The following is a 12,287-nucleotide window of genomic DNA, read 5'->3' as shown; positions in this document are numbered from 1 at the left end:
TTCAACCTAAATAACTTTATGTTTTCTTAAGATTGAACTTCTGTCATTTTACTGTTTGTAGAAACATTTCACATGAAGTAATTTTAAACAGCAGTTAAGTATCACAATAGCAGGTACGCCTGCATAATAATTACCTCTTGAGTGGTCTAGAGAGAAAGGACTGAATGGTTTTCTCTGGAGTTCGGTTAGTCTTGGAGGCTTTCTGTGTTAAGCAAAACATATACTTTTTTCTTTTTGTTTTTGTCAGTTGTGGGGCCTGAACTCTGGGTCTGGGCACTGTTCCTGAGCTCTTCAGCTTAAGGCTAGTGCTCTACCACTTGAGCCACAGCACCACTTCTGGCTTTTTCTGCTTATGTGGTGCTAAGGAATCAAACCCAGGGCCTCATGTATACAGGGCAAGCACTCTACCACTGAGCTACCTTCCTAGCCCCTACTTTTTTCTTTTTATTGTTTTTTTTCTTTTTTCTGGTGGTGGGTTTGGGGTTTAAAGTCAGAGCCTTGTATAAAGTACATAGGCTCTCTGCCTCTTGAAACACACCACCAGCCTCTTTAAGTTGTTTTTTTATAGAGTCTCACATTTATGTTTATAGGGTCTCATTTATGTTTCCTGTATACCTAAGACAGCAGGCATGTGCCACTATACTCAGCTTTTATGGGTCAAGGTGAGGTCTCACTAACTTTGTAACCTGGCTAGCCTTGGAGCATGAACCTCCCCATTAGCTAGGATAATAGAAAGGAGCCACTGCAGCGATTCCTTATCACTTCATTTTATCCATTCAGAAGGATCTCAAAAATATGAAGGACTTTTTTATGAAAGGGGTACAGTGATCGAGATTCTTTATATTTCTGTGTTACATTTGGAATGGCCACTCCTTTGTAGAGCCATGTAACGATAAAAATTAATTTTTAAAAATTGCTTCACTTTGCTCTCTTTTTCTCTCAGGCCCGTGGCGCCGGCAGGATGGGTAAGTGTCACAGTCTTTGTACTGCCAGGAAGCTCCATAGTCACCGATGTGACAGAGGTGGTATGATAAACAATACAAGAAAGCCCATTTGGGCACAGCCCTAAAGGCCAACCCATTTAGGGGGCGCTTCCCATGCAAAGGGAATTGTGCTGGAGAAAGTAGGAGTTGAGGCCAAGCAGCCAAATTGTGCTATCAGAAAGTGTGTCAGGGTGCAGCTGATCAAGAATGGCAAGAAAAATGCTTGAATTTTATTGAAGAAAATGATGAAGTTCTGGTTGCTGGATTTGGCCAAACAGGCCAGGCTGTGGGTGACATTCCTGGAGTCTGCTTTAAGGTCGTTAAAGTTGCCAATGTGTCTCTTTTGGCCCTATACAAAGGCAAGAAGGAAAGGCCAAGATTATAAATTTTAATGATTAAAAACACATTAGTAATAAATTTTCATAGTTTGAAAAATAAAAATAATAAAATAAATGGCTTCACTTGTATCATATATTTTGAAGAAAAATAACAATTTGGAAGGAAAAAAACATGAATGATTTCAAAAAATTCCTCACAAAGATACAACTTGAATTTTTTATCAAGGCAAAAGTAGGAGTAGGACTAATATGAACTAGTGGTACAACTTAGGAGGAATTTTCTAAGCAATATTCTAAACAATAGAATTATGTTTATATTGATCTTTTTTTTGGGGGGGTCCGGTCGTGGGGCCTGAACTCTGGGCCTGGGCACTGTCCCTCAGCTCTTCAACTTAAGGCTAGCACTCTACCACTTAAGCCACAGCGCCACTTCCGGCTTTTTTCTTTTTGCTTATGTGGTGCTGAGGAATCGAACCCAGGGCCTCAAGCATGCAAGGCAAGCGCTCTACCACTGAGCCACCTTAAGTCTTAATAAACAAAATTAAAAGAATACCACAGAGCTAGTAATGATAATTGAGTTTAAAATATTAAACATCTCATAATCATGATCAGAGTCATAAAAGAAAGAATAAAAGCAGTACAGTACAATGAAACAGAGCAGCCAGAAGGACCTGGCACTGAAGAAGAAAGCTCCATGCATGGATCCACTCAATGAAGTTGAAGGCTGGCTCTCATTCTAAGTACTAGAAGGAAATACAGTCTGCAGGTGAAATGTGCTTTCTCTCGGAAGAGTTTAGTCACAAAAAATGATGCTTGGAACACAGCAGGTACTTAATACCTCCTGAATGGATGGATGGATGGATGGATGGATAAACAGATGGATGGATAATATATCTGCCAGATCAAAGACTGTGACAGGATAGAAACATTCATTCAAGGAAGTGGCGTTGTGGCCCAAGTGGTAGAGCGCTAGCTTTGAGCTGAAGAGCTCAGGGACAGTGCCCAGGCCCAGAGTTCAAGCCCCACGACCGACAAAAACAAAACTAAAACTAAAATAACCATTTATTTGAGAAGCAAGTGAATTGTTATAAAGTTAAGAGTGAAAAGGAGGACTTGGAAGATAATAGGACTGGCTTTCAACTACCATATCTAAGGATTTTTTCCCAGAGGAGCTATTCAAGTGCTTGACTAGAAGCTTAATGAATACTGTCTAGGATTCCAATAGGATCCTGTCTCTAAATGTCTCCATCCTAACCTAGGGGCCTCCAATGAATGGATGGATGATGGAGGGATGGATGGATGGATGGATGGATGGATGGATGGATAGATATTCTGAGTCAGAATATGCTCCCTACTAAGCAAATCAGAGACATAAGAAATACAGGAGGCCCAAAAGACAGGCAGCATCAGAAATCTCTGCCAGCAGGTGGAAGGTATTCAGGGAGAGAGACGAGAGAAGATCTAAGAAGAGTAGTACGTCCACCCTAGAAAGAAAATGAAATAAATGGAAGATTGTCAAAATAATAATTCATACATAGGCAAAGAACACAAAATATAAACAGAAACCAGTAACAAATGAATCTATTTATCTCTAAAGATATAACAAAACAATGATTCTTTAGTCCTAGATAAAAGCTCAATTCTAAGAGGCACAGGCTGAGGTGTCTCAGAGTCAGTATCCAACTTCACTGGAATTCAGGCATGGGGACAGGGCTGTACTAGCAAAAGGTTCTAAAACCTGGAAGCCCTTAAATCCCTCCTGTATGGAGGTAGAAACAATTCTGGAGCCCAGGCCAAAAGTAAGACTTACAATTAGTTCATGAAAAACCCAGCCTTGGGGGAGAAGAGATAACAAAAGTTGGGGGGAAAAACAATCTCAGAAGCAAACAAGACCTTTGTGACATCAGGGAAAGGGGAAAAAAACTACAGAGTCCAACAAAGCACAAATATCAAATCCCATAAGCCATTATAAGTTCTAATATATATATAGATATACCCACTTCTCAGATAGCTTGTGGTGACAAATTCAAATCCTCATGTGATAGTACTTACCTGAGCCAAGACCTTTAATTGTGTCCTTGTAACCTAGGAACACTGCTGACACCAGCCATTAACACACACTATCTTCCTCTCCACACACAGTCCTATCCCAGGCTTCCACCAGAAAGACAATTTCTATGTTAATAATCTAAGATGCCATCCTTGTACTGCTAAAACTGAGCAAGAATTATGTGAAACATATCCAAAGTCAAAACCAATACAAGGACTGATCTCTCAGTCTCTGTCTCTGTCTCTCTCTGTCTCTGTTTCTCTTTTCCCTCTTCCTCTCCTGCTCTTTTCTCTTCTCTCTTCTTTCTCCTTCCCTCCTCCTTCACTCTATTTCAAGACAAGGTCTCTGCTATGTAACCCAGGTTGGTGTTAATCTCACAATCCTGCCTCAATCCCTGCTGGGATTGATGACAGGCATCCACTATGATACCTAGCTCACTCCCATGCTAAGGAATCCCGCTGTCCATTGGGAAGAATGGAAAGTGATCCATTGGGTTCACAGAATCAAAGATCCAGAGTTTGCAGAGGCTATTTCCCTTTGTAGCTCAGATCCACACCCCTATCGCTTTAAGCAGCTCAGCTTCAGTGACAAAGCTGCTCTCTAACGAGACAGACAAAGCAAAGAGCTGAAGTTGTGACTCAGTGGCCCCAAATGTGAGCATTTTGCTCCTATGGAAAAGAAGCCTCTTACCCACCTCATCAGCCGCCTTTCTAAGGCGCCTCCTGCACATCAGTATTCTGTAGCCACTGTCTGATACCCAGTGGCACCGAGGTTCAGCCGTTGTCTGGGTTTTAGTCCATTCTGTATTTTTAGCTCCCAGCATAGCCTCTAGCCACTTGCACTTGCTTAAGAGGATCATTTGCTACTGATGTTTGCTCGGAGCATCAGCAAGATGTGATGGTGCTGCCTTTGCTTAGCAAATAAACCCCATTTCAAAAGAAGAGAGACAAGCTGCCTTGCAAAGCAGAGTCACTGTGGAAGGCTCCAGAAGGGAAACTTGCCTTTCCAGAACCAGGGCCTGTGGGTGCCTCAAACCCACAGCTTTGTGAAGCTCCTTACAGAAGCAGCAGCCCTAGCCCTGCGGCAGAATGCAAGGCTAAAAAAGTAAATGAAGTGTGACTTCTTGTACTGAAAGAGCAAAAGAGAAAAAAAACAACTATCTGAACTCTGAATGTCACCAGAGGAGACACAGCCCCGTGTGGAGCTGTGTAGTTTCCTGTAGTAAGTTTCCTGTCTCATCCACCCCACAGCTCCCAGATGCTGGTACAGAGGCCAGGGAGGTTTCTCCACCATCCCTGCCCTCAGGGATACTTGATTTTCTAAAGAAGAATTTGGCCAGTCCATGCATGTCTCATACCAGTGCAAAAAAAAAAAAAAAAAAAAAACAACAACAACCACTCATGTGTGTCTGAGTATGAAGGATCAGGATGGAGTCCGTTGTCCCCTTAGCCTCGACCTTCTGGGTCTGTGCAATCCGTTAACCTTTTAACCATTAATTGCCCCCAAAAAGAGAAAGGAAGGATTGGGGAAAGGACAAAGAAGCAAAGGACATAGATGAGGTTAAGGATGGAGGCGTATCCAGTGCATTTTTTTCCAGCACTATTCAAGCTAGCTGTCTTAGCAAATCCTCCATCGTCATTCTGGAAGAAAGTTAAAGGCTTCTCCTCTCTGAGCCTATGTTTCCTCCACCAAAAAAAAAAAGGTAAAAAAATAACCTTTATCATAGGCCTGCTGATAGAATTGAATGACATACTGAGTATACAGGGCCCAGCATGCAGTGCGCTTATAGTAAACGGCAACTGTTTGCATGGTTTTCATCCCAAACAAGTCAGGTATGTCAGCAACCTGAATACTACTATTGCATTCACTAGAACTGGGTACAAGTCCTGCAAACAGTTCCACCTCACCGCACAAGGTGCATGCAACGGTACCCCAATCTTGCTGCCAACCACTGCAGTCCCTGGGCCCCTGAGCTTTCTCATCCAGGCTAGGAGAGTTCTACAAGACAAACTAGGCTTTGCCGTCAGATAGGGACTGACCTTTAAACTCAACTGGAAATAAGACCTAAGTTCATTTTCGAATTCAAAATACCTAGGTAACTCTCTTCTCCATTCCATAACTCTTTCCAGTACTTGCAATTACAGGCTGGTCTCGGGGAACAATGTTGTAATTCTCAGACCAGACTATATCAGTATTTCTTGACTCACCTGAAACCATGTAAGTGCCCAAGAAAATCCTGGGCACTGTAAGATTTACAGACCAATTTCCTAAAGCAGAGTGGTTTGCATAGCTAAGATAAGATCTGAAAGTCTGTGTCCTTTATCTAAAGAAAGAAGTTCGAAGATACAGTCCGAGCTTTCCAGGGAGTGGTTTACAGAAATATAAGACCAGGGAAAACAATTATCTAGAAAATGAGTGTTACAAATCAACAGTTCCTACACTGAAAAGGCAAGATACCACATGTAGTGCTTGGAAGTATACACTAAGAATAACTACTAGGAAACAAAAATCACCCATGGAGCCCAAGTTGTCTTTGGGCCCTGACTGTTGTCTCTCAGACTATGAGGAAAGGGGTGTGATAAGAAGAGATACTGTCTATCCGGATAATATCTGGGACTAATTAGGTGCCATAAATCTTCACAGGAGCTAACCTCCCATTACAGCCTATATGCACCTCTCACCAGGGAAGTAATGGCAGTTCATGGAGCCCATTCATCTCAGAGGGAGCAGAAACACAGAACTCTGTGAGCTACAAGAGAGGCTCATGGTTTTCTGTTTTCCTCACTGAGTCAGCATCATGTAGTCCTAGGGTTGGGGGGCTGGGGGGGGGAGCCATAGTGGAGTTTGAACTCAGGACCTGGGAACTGTCCCTTAGCTTTTTCACTCAAGGCTAGCTCTCTACCATACAGCTCCACTTCTGGCTTCTTGGTGGTTAGTTGGAGATAAGAGTCTCATGGACTTTTCTGTGCAGGTTGGCTTCAAACTGCCATCTTCAAGTCTCAGTCTCTGGAGTAGCTAAGTTTACAGGCGTGAGCTACTAGTACCCGAAAGCCCTAGAATTTTATTGGAAAGCCAAGAGGTATATTCTTAGAAGCAGGAATATTTTCAACCTTGTTGATCACTTGAAGCCTTCAGACATCATTTTGATCTTCAAATGAATTTCTGATAATAATCCCATCACTCTGTGATCTCAAAAATAGTTTCAACATTGAGCTAATTACCTACTTCCAAGAAATGAACCTCTAAGACCATTTGGAGAGGGATACTAGTAAAGTGGAATCCTAGAGTGAAGGATGGAGATGTTCCATGGGGAGTTGGTATGAAACCGTCTAATTGTATAAAGTAAGTACACAAATATTCTCTCCCGTCCACTCACATCTGCCTGTCTGCAGGAAGGGCATGGCCTCCTGAGCCTTCGCGGCCTGTGAGAGAGACATCTGTAAGAAAAGTGCTTTGCTCCCAGTCCCTCCCATTACACTTCCATTATTCACATACCTGTCCCACCCTGAGCGTTTGCCCAATGCTTCTCCTTTCTGCCAGATTCTTCTCAGACAGGAAGTATCTGCAGCACCTGAAAGAGTGTAAGAAATACAGATTCTCAGAACCCACTCCAAACTCCTAAATAAAAATCCTAGTACCAAGATCCCCATGCGACTCCCTTGCACAAGAAAACTGGAGACTCTGGTGCCATTCCTAAACTCCTTTCCAACTAGTCCCCAAACTCTTACACTGCGCGTGCACCAGTGCTGGGGCTTGAACCAAGGATATCAACCTCTGAGTCAAGAGTGTCATCAGCCAAAACTGAGCAAGACAACAGCAAACTAACTATAGCTCTTGTAGGAAAAAGAAGATCCTTTTTAATTAAGAAAAATGCCTAACTCTCCTTTCTTAGAATCGATGGCCAATGCCTAAAGCAGAGAAGCACCAAGCACCCTCTTGCATCCAAGATGCTTTCTAGCTCCCTCTTAGTAAAACTCTTGCTGGTGCAGATGAAGCCCATTTGACATCTTTACCAAATTAACTATAGGGAAGCAACTGAATACATTTCCATACTAGGTATCAGGTCTGTCTCTTAGCTGGCTTCCACCAATATGAATACCCAAAGGGGGAACCTGTGTTGCAAAGATGACTTCAAATTCCTTCCACTCTCTCCACATAGTTTTTTAATCCAAGTTGGCCCAGTGACTCTGTGTTAATTAGCTGTCACTACCACAAATACCTGTGACAATTGACTTTGTGTGTATATATGTGCTCCTTCTGGGGCTTAAACTCAGGGCCTGGGTACTACCCCTGAGCTTTTCTATTCTAGTCTAGCACTCTACCACTTGAGCCACAGCTCTACACCCAGCATTTTTGGTGGTTAATTGGAAATAAGAGTCTCATGGAGCTTCTTGCCCAGGCTGCCTTTGAACCGTGATCCTCAAGTCTGAGCCTCTGAGTTGCTAAGATTACAGGTCTGAGCTACCAGTACCTGGCGTTACTTTAGTTCACTGCTTTGGGCCTGTAAACAGACATCCCACCATTGTATGCACACCCAGGAAAGAAAAACCACTCATCTCACCTCAGGAAAGGAAGCAAAAAAGAGAAAAAAAAAGCCAGCATCCTCAAATCCTCTTCAAGGTCATGCCCCAATTGACCTTGATCTTCCACTAAGCTCCATCTCTTAAAGACTCCATTATCTCACAACAGCACTACCCTGAGGACCAAGTCTTTAATCCATGGACCATTCAAGACCCAAACCATAGTACACTTCCACATAACCAGCCTGCAGTCAACTGATAGCTCAACTGCAGTCCAGGTGCACATGAAATAATCACAGAACACATAGCCAAAGTGGTCCAGATGAGCAAGCATCCAAGTATGTGATGATACAGGACAAACAAGTGAGCAGCGTGGTAAATGACCTTCCTAGAGAGATGTGAACATCTCCAGTGTGATGACCAGTGAATCTCAGCCAGCTGAGACACCCTGCCACCCTTCCCCAGAAACTGCACACTTTGCCCCTTTGATCGATGTTTAGCTCCAATGATAGCATGCTGCTAAAGAGAAGGAAAGATTCTCCACACAAAGCAGTCAAGCTCGTCAAAGGAGTGCATGATCTCTAGGAATCACACCAGAGGAAAGGCTCTAGACATTTGCCAAGTGAGCTGGATCACTCAGAAGCAACAAGCCCCAGCAACCTTCTGATCAAGTGCACTCACCCCTCAGGCCGCAGTCCTCCATTCTCTTCCAAAGCTGAACAAAGAGCAGCACAACCAACACCCCCATTTAGAATTCATTCCCAAAGAGCAGGGGGCTGAGTGTAGAGAATGGCCCTCCGAAGGGACTAGAGATCCTGCATGATAAAATCCACCTTTCACTATTCGCAAAAAGCTATGAGAAAGAGAAAGGGCTACAAGTGACCTGGAATGTCCTGTACGTTTCTCAAATGACAACACAGGAAGAATCAAAGTTTGTGGTGTGGTGTACTGGACCATTGAATGAAAACTCAATAAAAGTTAATGCCTAATATACAGTTGACAATGCCCTGGGGAACACATGAAAAAACTTATGTCAAGACATAATCACCCAAAATTAGGGAAGCATTAAAGTCATTAGGGTATATTTATATAAAACTTAATGTTAGGGCTGGGAAGGTGGCTCAGTGGTAGAGTGCTTGCCTTGCCTGCATGAGGCCCTAGGTTTGATTCCTCAGCACCACATAAACAGAAAAAGCCGGAAGTGGCACTGTGGCTCAAGTGGTAGAACGCTAACTTTGAGCTGAAGAGCTGAGGGACAGTGCCCAGACCCAGAGTTCAGGCCCCACAACCGACCAAAAAGAGAGAAAAAAAACTTACTGTTACCATCATAAATTATGTTTAGGAAGAATCAAGATTCTTCTGATATGGTAAGTGGTTATAACATAATGTTGAGCCATCCTAGACACATGCTTCAAGCTTTCTGTGCCTGTTTCCTGCTCTATAAATGGGACTAACAGTACTATATTTCGTTAACTTTGAGATTCTTATTTTCTCACATTTTATCATCTCTGAAAACAGAAGGAATAATGTGTGGTGACTTATAATTGCTTGTACTGTAGAATCTGGAGCATCTTAGACTTGATGACAAGGTAACAACTATCAAACTAGGTAAAGCAGAAACTGAAAAAAAAAATGAAGGAAAGGACAACCTAAAAACAGAAGTGGGATCATGAGGCTATAGAAAGGGACCTGGGGAGAGAAAGGAAAGCAAGGCAAGAAAACAGAAAGAAGGGTAGATGCTGAAGGCACAATATTTACACATATGTCACATTGAAACCAATGCATCGGCACCATTGACATGTAGTCCTAATTCCAAGAAGAAGACGAAAGAGGAGGCTTAGAACTCTGCCTCGAAAAGGCAGGTTTCTTAGAACTGATATCAGATGAGCCATTGCATAGAAGCTCTCACCTGGACAGGAGCAGCTGCCAGGGAGAAACTGAGACACTGATGAGCAACTTCAGCCAAAACAAATCTGCTTCTGTCTTTATCGCAGTGTCCAACTTCTTAGAGCAGGGCTTCTCAACTCAGTGTGCCAAGAAACCACCTGGGGATCTTTTCAAAATGCCATTGGGAGCTGGTAGTTCATGCCTATCATCCTAACTACTCAAGAGGCTGAGGTCTGAAGATTTCAGTTGAAGCTAGCTCAGAGAAGAAAAACCTCTGACGTTCTCATGTCCAATTAACCAACAAAACGCCAGGAATGAAGGTGTGGCTCAAGTAGTGAAGTGCCAGCCTTGAGTGGAAAGTGAGAATGTGATACTTGAATTCAAGCTGTGTGTGCATGGACACACACACACACACACACACACACACACAGGCCAATGCCTGGGATACCATCTTCTTCTCTCCCCTCTTCCCCTTCCCCCACAAACCAACACAACCTGGGTTATAGTGCTGACATTGGGATTTTTTTAACTCCCTAGAGGATTCTGATGAGCACCCAAGTTGGCAAGCTATTGCACTGAATTATCAGATCTTTGAGACTAAACGCCTCTCTAGGAAGAAAATCAATATAGCAGTGCTGTTAAATGCCTGGAGTCAGTCAGGTCTGCATTCTACTTTCTGCTCCTCCCTTTGACTTGCTCTGTGACAAATGGTTCAACTTCTCACAGACTCAATTCTTTCATTTGTGTATTAGAAATAACACCTACTTGATAGGATTATTGGGGGGATAATGAAATATCATCAAATGAGCTAGTCATGCACATTTCATAAGTAAGTTATAATGGGTGTCATTTTTTGGCCCCTTTGGCATCTACCCAGTGATTTTTTCCAGTAGAAGTGATTAATAAATATTCATTGATTTGAATTGGGAGAGTGTAGAAAGACACTCCCACGAGAGAAGAGCTTACTTGAAGGGGTAATGAAATTCAAATGCCAGGTAAGGACCAAACTCATAATTCAACCTAGATTTGTCGGGGATTCCCATGGTAGGAACTCAGCAATAACCATACCCCATTCACTAGAAGAGAAGCACTCCATCCACCTCAATAACCTCTTCCCTCAAAACTCCTGGTTAAGCTTCATGGGCAGTTAATGGATCACCGTATGTAAGAATTTGGTGAGAAACCCAGCTGCTCATGGCTCAGACCTGTAATCCTAGCTAATCTGGAGGCTCAGATCTGAGCAAGTTGAAGACAGCCAGGGAAGAAAAATCTGAGAGATTCTTATTTCCAATTAACCAACAAAAAGCCCATGGTGGAGGTATGGCTCAAGTGGTAAAGCATCAGTCTTGAGAGAAAGGGCTAAGCAAGGTCACAAGGTCCTTAGCTCAAGAATTTGATAATAGGCACAATGTGAGAATCTTTTCTTTTTCTTGTGCCAGTCATGGGGCTTGAAGGGCCTGGGCCCTGTCCATGAGCCTCTTTTTGCGCAAAGCTAGAGTTCTAGCCCTTGAGCCACAGTGCCCGCTTTTTCTGAGTGGTTTATTGGAGATAAGAGTCTCATGGACATTTCTGCCCAGTCTGGCTTCAAACCAGGATCCTCAGATCTCAGCCACCTGAGTAGATACAATTAAGGTGTGAGCTACCAGAGCCTGGTAATGTAAGGAAGGTTATAAACAGGGATTTGAAACCAGAAAACATTCATGCTGTATTTGATGCAATGGTGCTCCAAGAATAAACCCTGGCCTCAAACACTGATCAGACCAAAATTCACCACCCCCCGAAGAAAGCCTGAGCCAGGAGAGCACCAGCCAGCACCTGCCACACTCCAGCAATAACCTGTACTAACAAAAATATCCAGGAAAATGAAACCCTATTCCCATTCCTCCCAATAGCACTGAAATTTTCTTCCTTGACTAAACAGAAGCTGGGCAGAAGAGAAGCAAGATGACTTTTAAAACGAAAACTACATTGAAAGTCATTTGCTGCCCTCTAGTGGCTGACCTGGTACCCTGTCCTGCCTCTTATTTGTACTTCTTAAGTCTTTTTTTTTAAAAAAATTTTATTGTAAAGATACTGTACAGAGGGACTATAGTTACATGAGCAAGGAAATGAGTACATTTCCTATCGAGCATTGTTAGCCCCTCCTTTGTTTTTTTTTCTGCTATCCCTTCCCTCCCCAGCACCCCAGCTCCTCCCCCCCCAAAGTTGTAAAGTTTGTTTTTAATATAGTGTCTTGTACATCTCATTGTTACAATGGGTTAACCTGTATCCTTGCTTCAGAATTTTGTAATTTCCCTTCCCCAAATTAGAAAATAAAATGTACAAGATGCAGGGCACAGGGCTGGGAAGTTGGCTCAGTGGTAGAGTGCTTGCCTTGCATGCATGAGGCGCTGGGTTCGATTCCTCAGCACCACATAAGCAGAAAAAAAAGCCGGAAGTGGCGCTGTGGCTCAAGTGGTAGAGCGCTAGCCTTGAGCTGAAGAGCTGAGGGACAGCGCCCAGGCCCAGA

The 12,287-nt window shown here is 43.1% G+C and overlaps 1 pseudogene; it reads left to right on the top strand.

Annotated features, from left to right (window-relative positions):
- Positions 1-955: 955 nt before the first annotated feature.
- Positions 956-12,287, top strand: part of LOC105990068 — a 20,328-nt pseudogene continuing 8,996 nt past the window's right edge.

This window comes from Dipodomys ordii, unplaced genomic scaffold (genome assembly GCF_000151885.1).
Source record: "Dipodomys ordii isolate 6190 unplaced genomic scaffold, Dord_2.0 Scaffold62, whole genome shotgun sequence".
Classification (NCBI taxonomy): domain Eukaryota; kingdom Metazoa; phylum Chordata; class Mammalia; order Rodentia; family Heteromyidae; genus Dipodomys; species Dipodomys ordii.
Note: the sequence above shows the minus strand (reverse complement) of the source record. Positions and strands in the feature narration are given on the sequence as shown.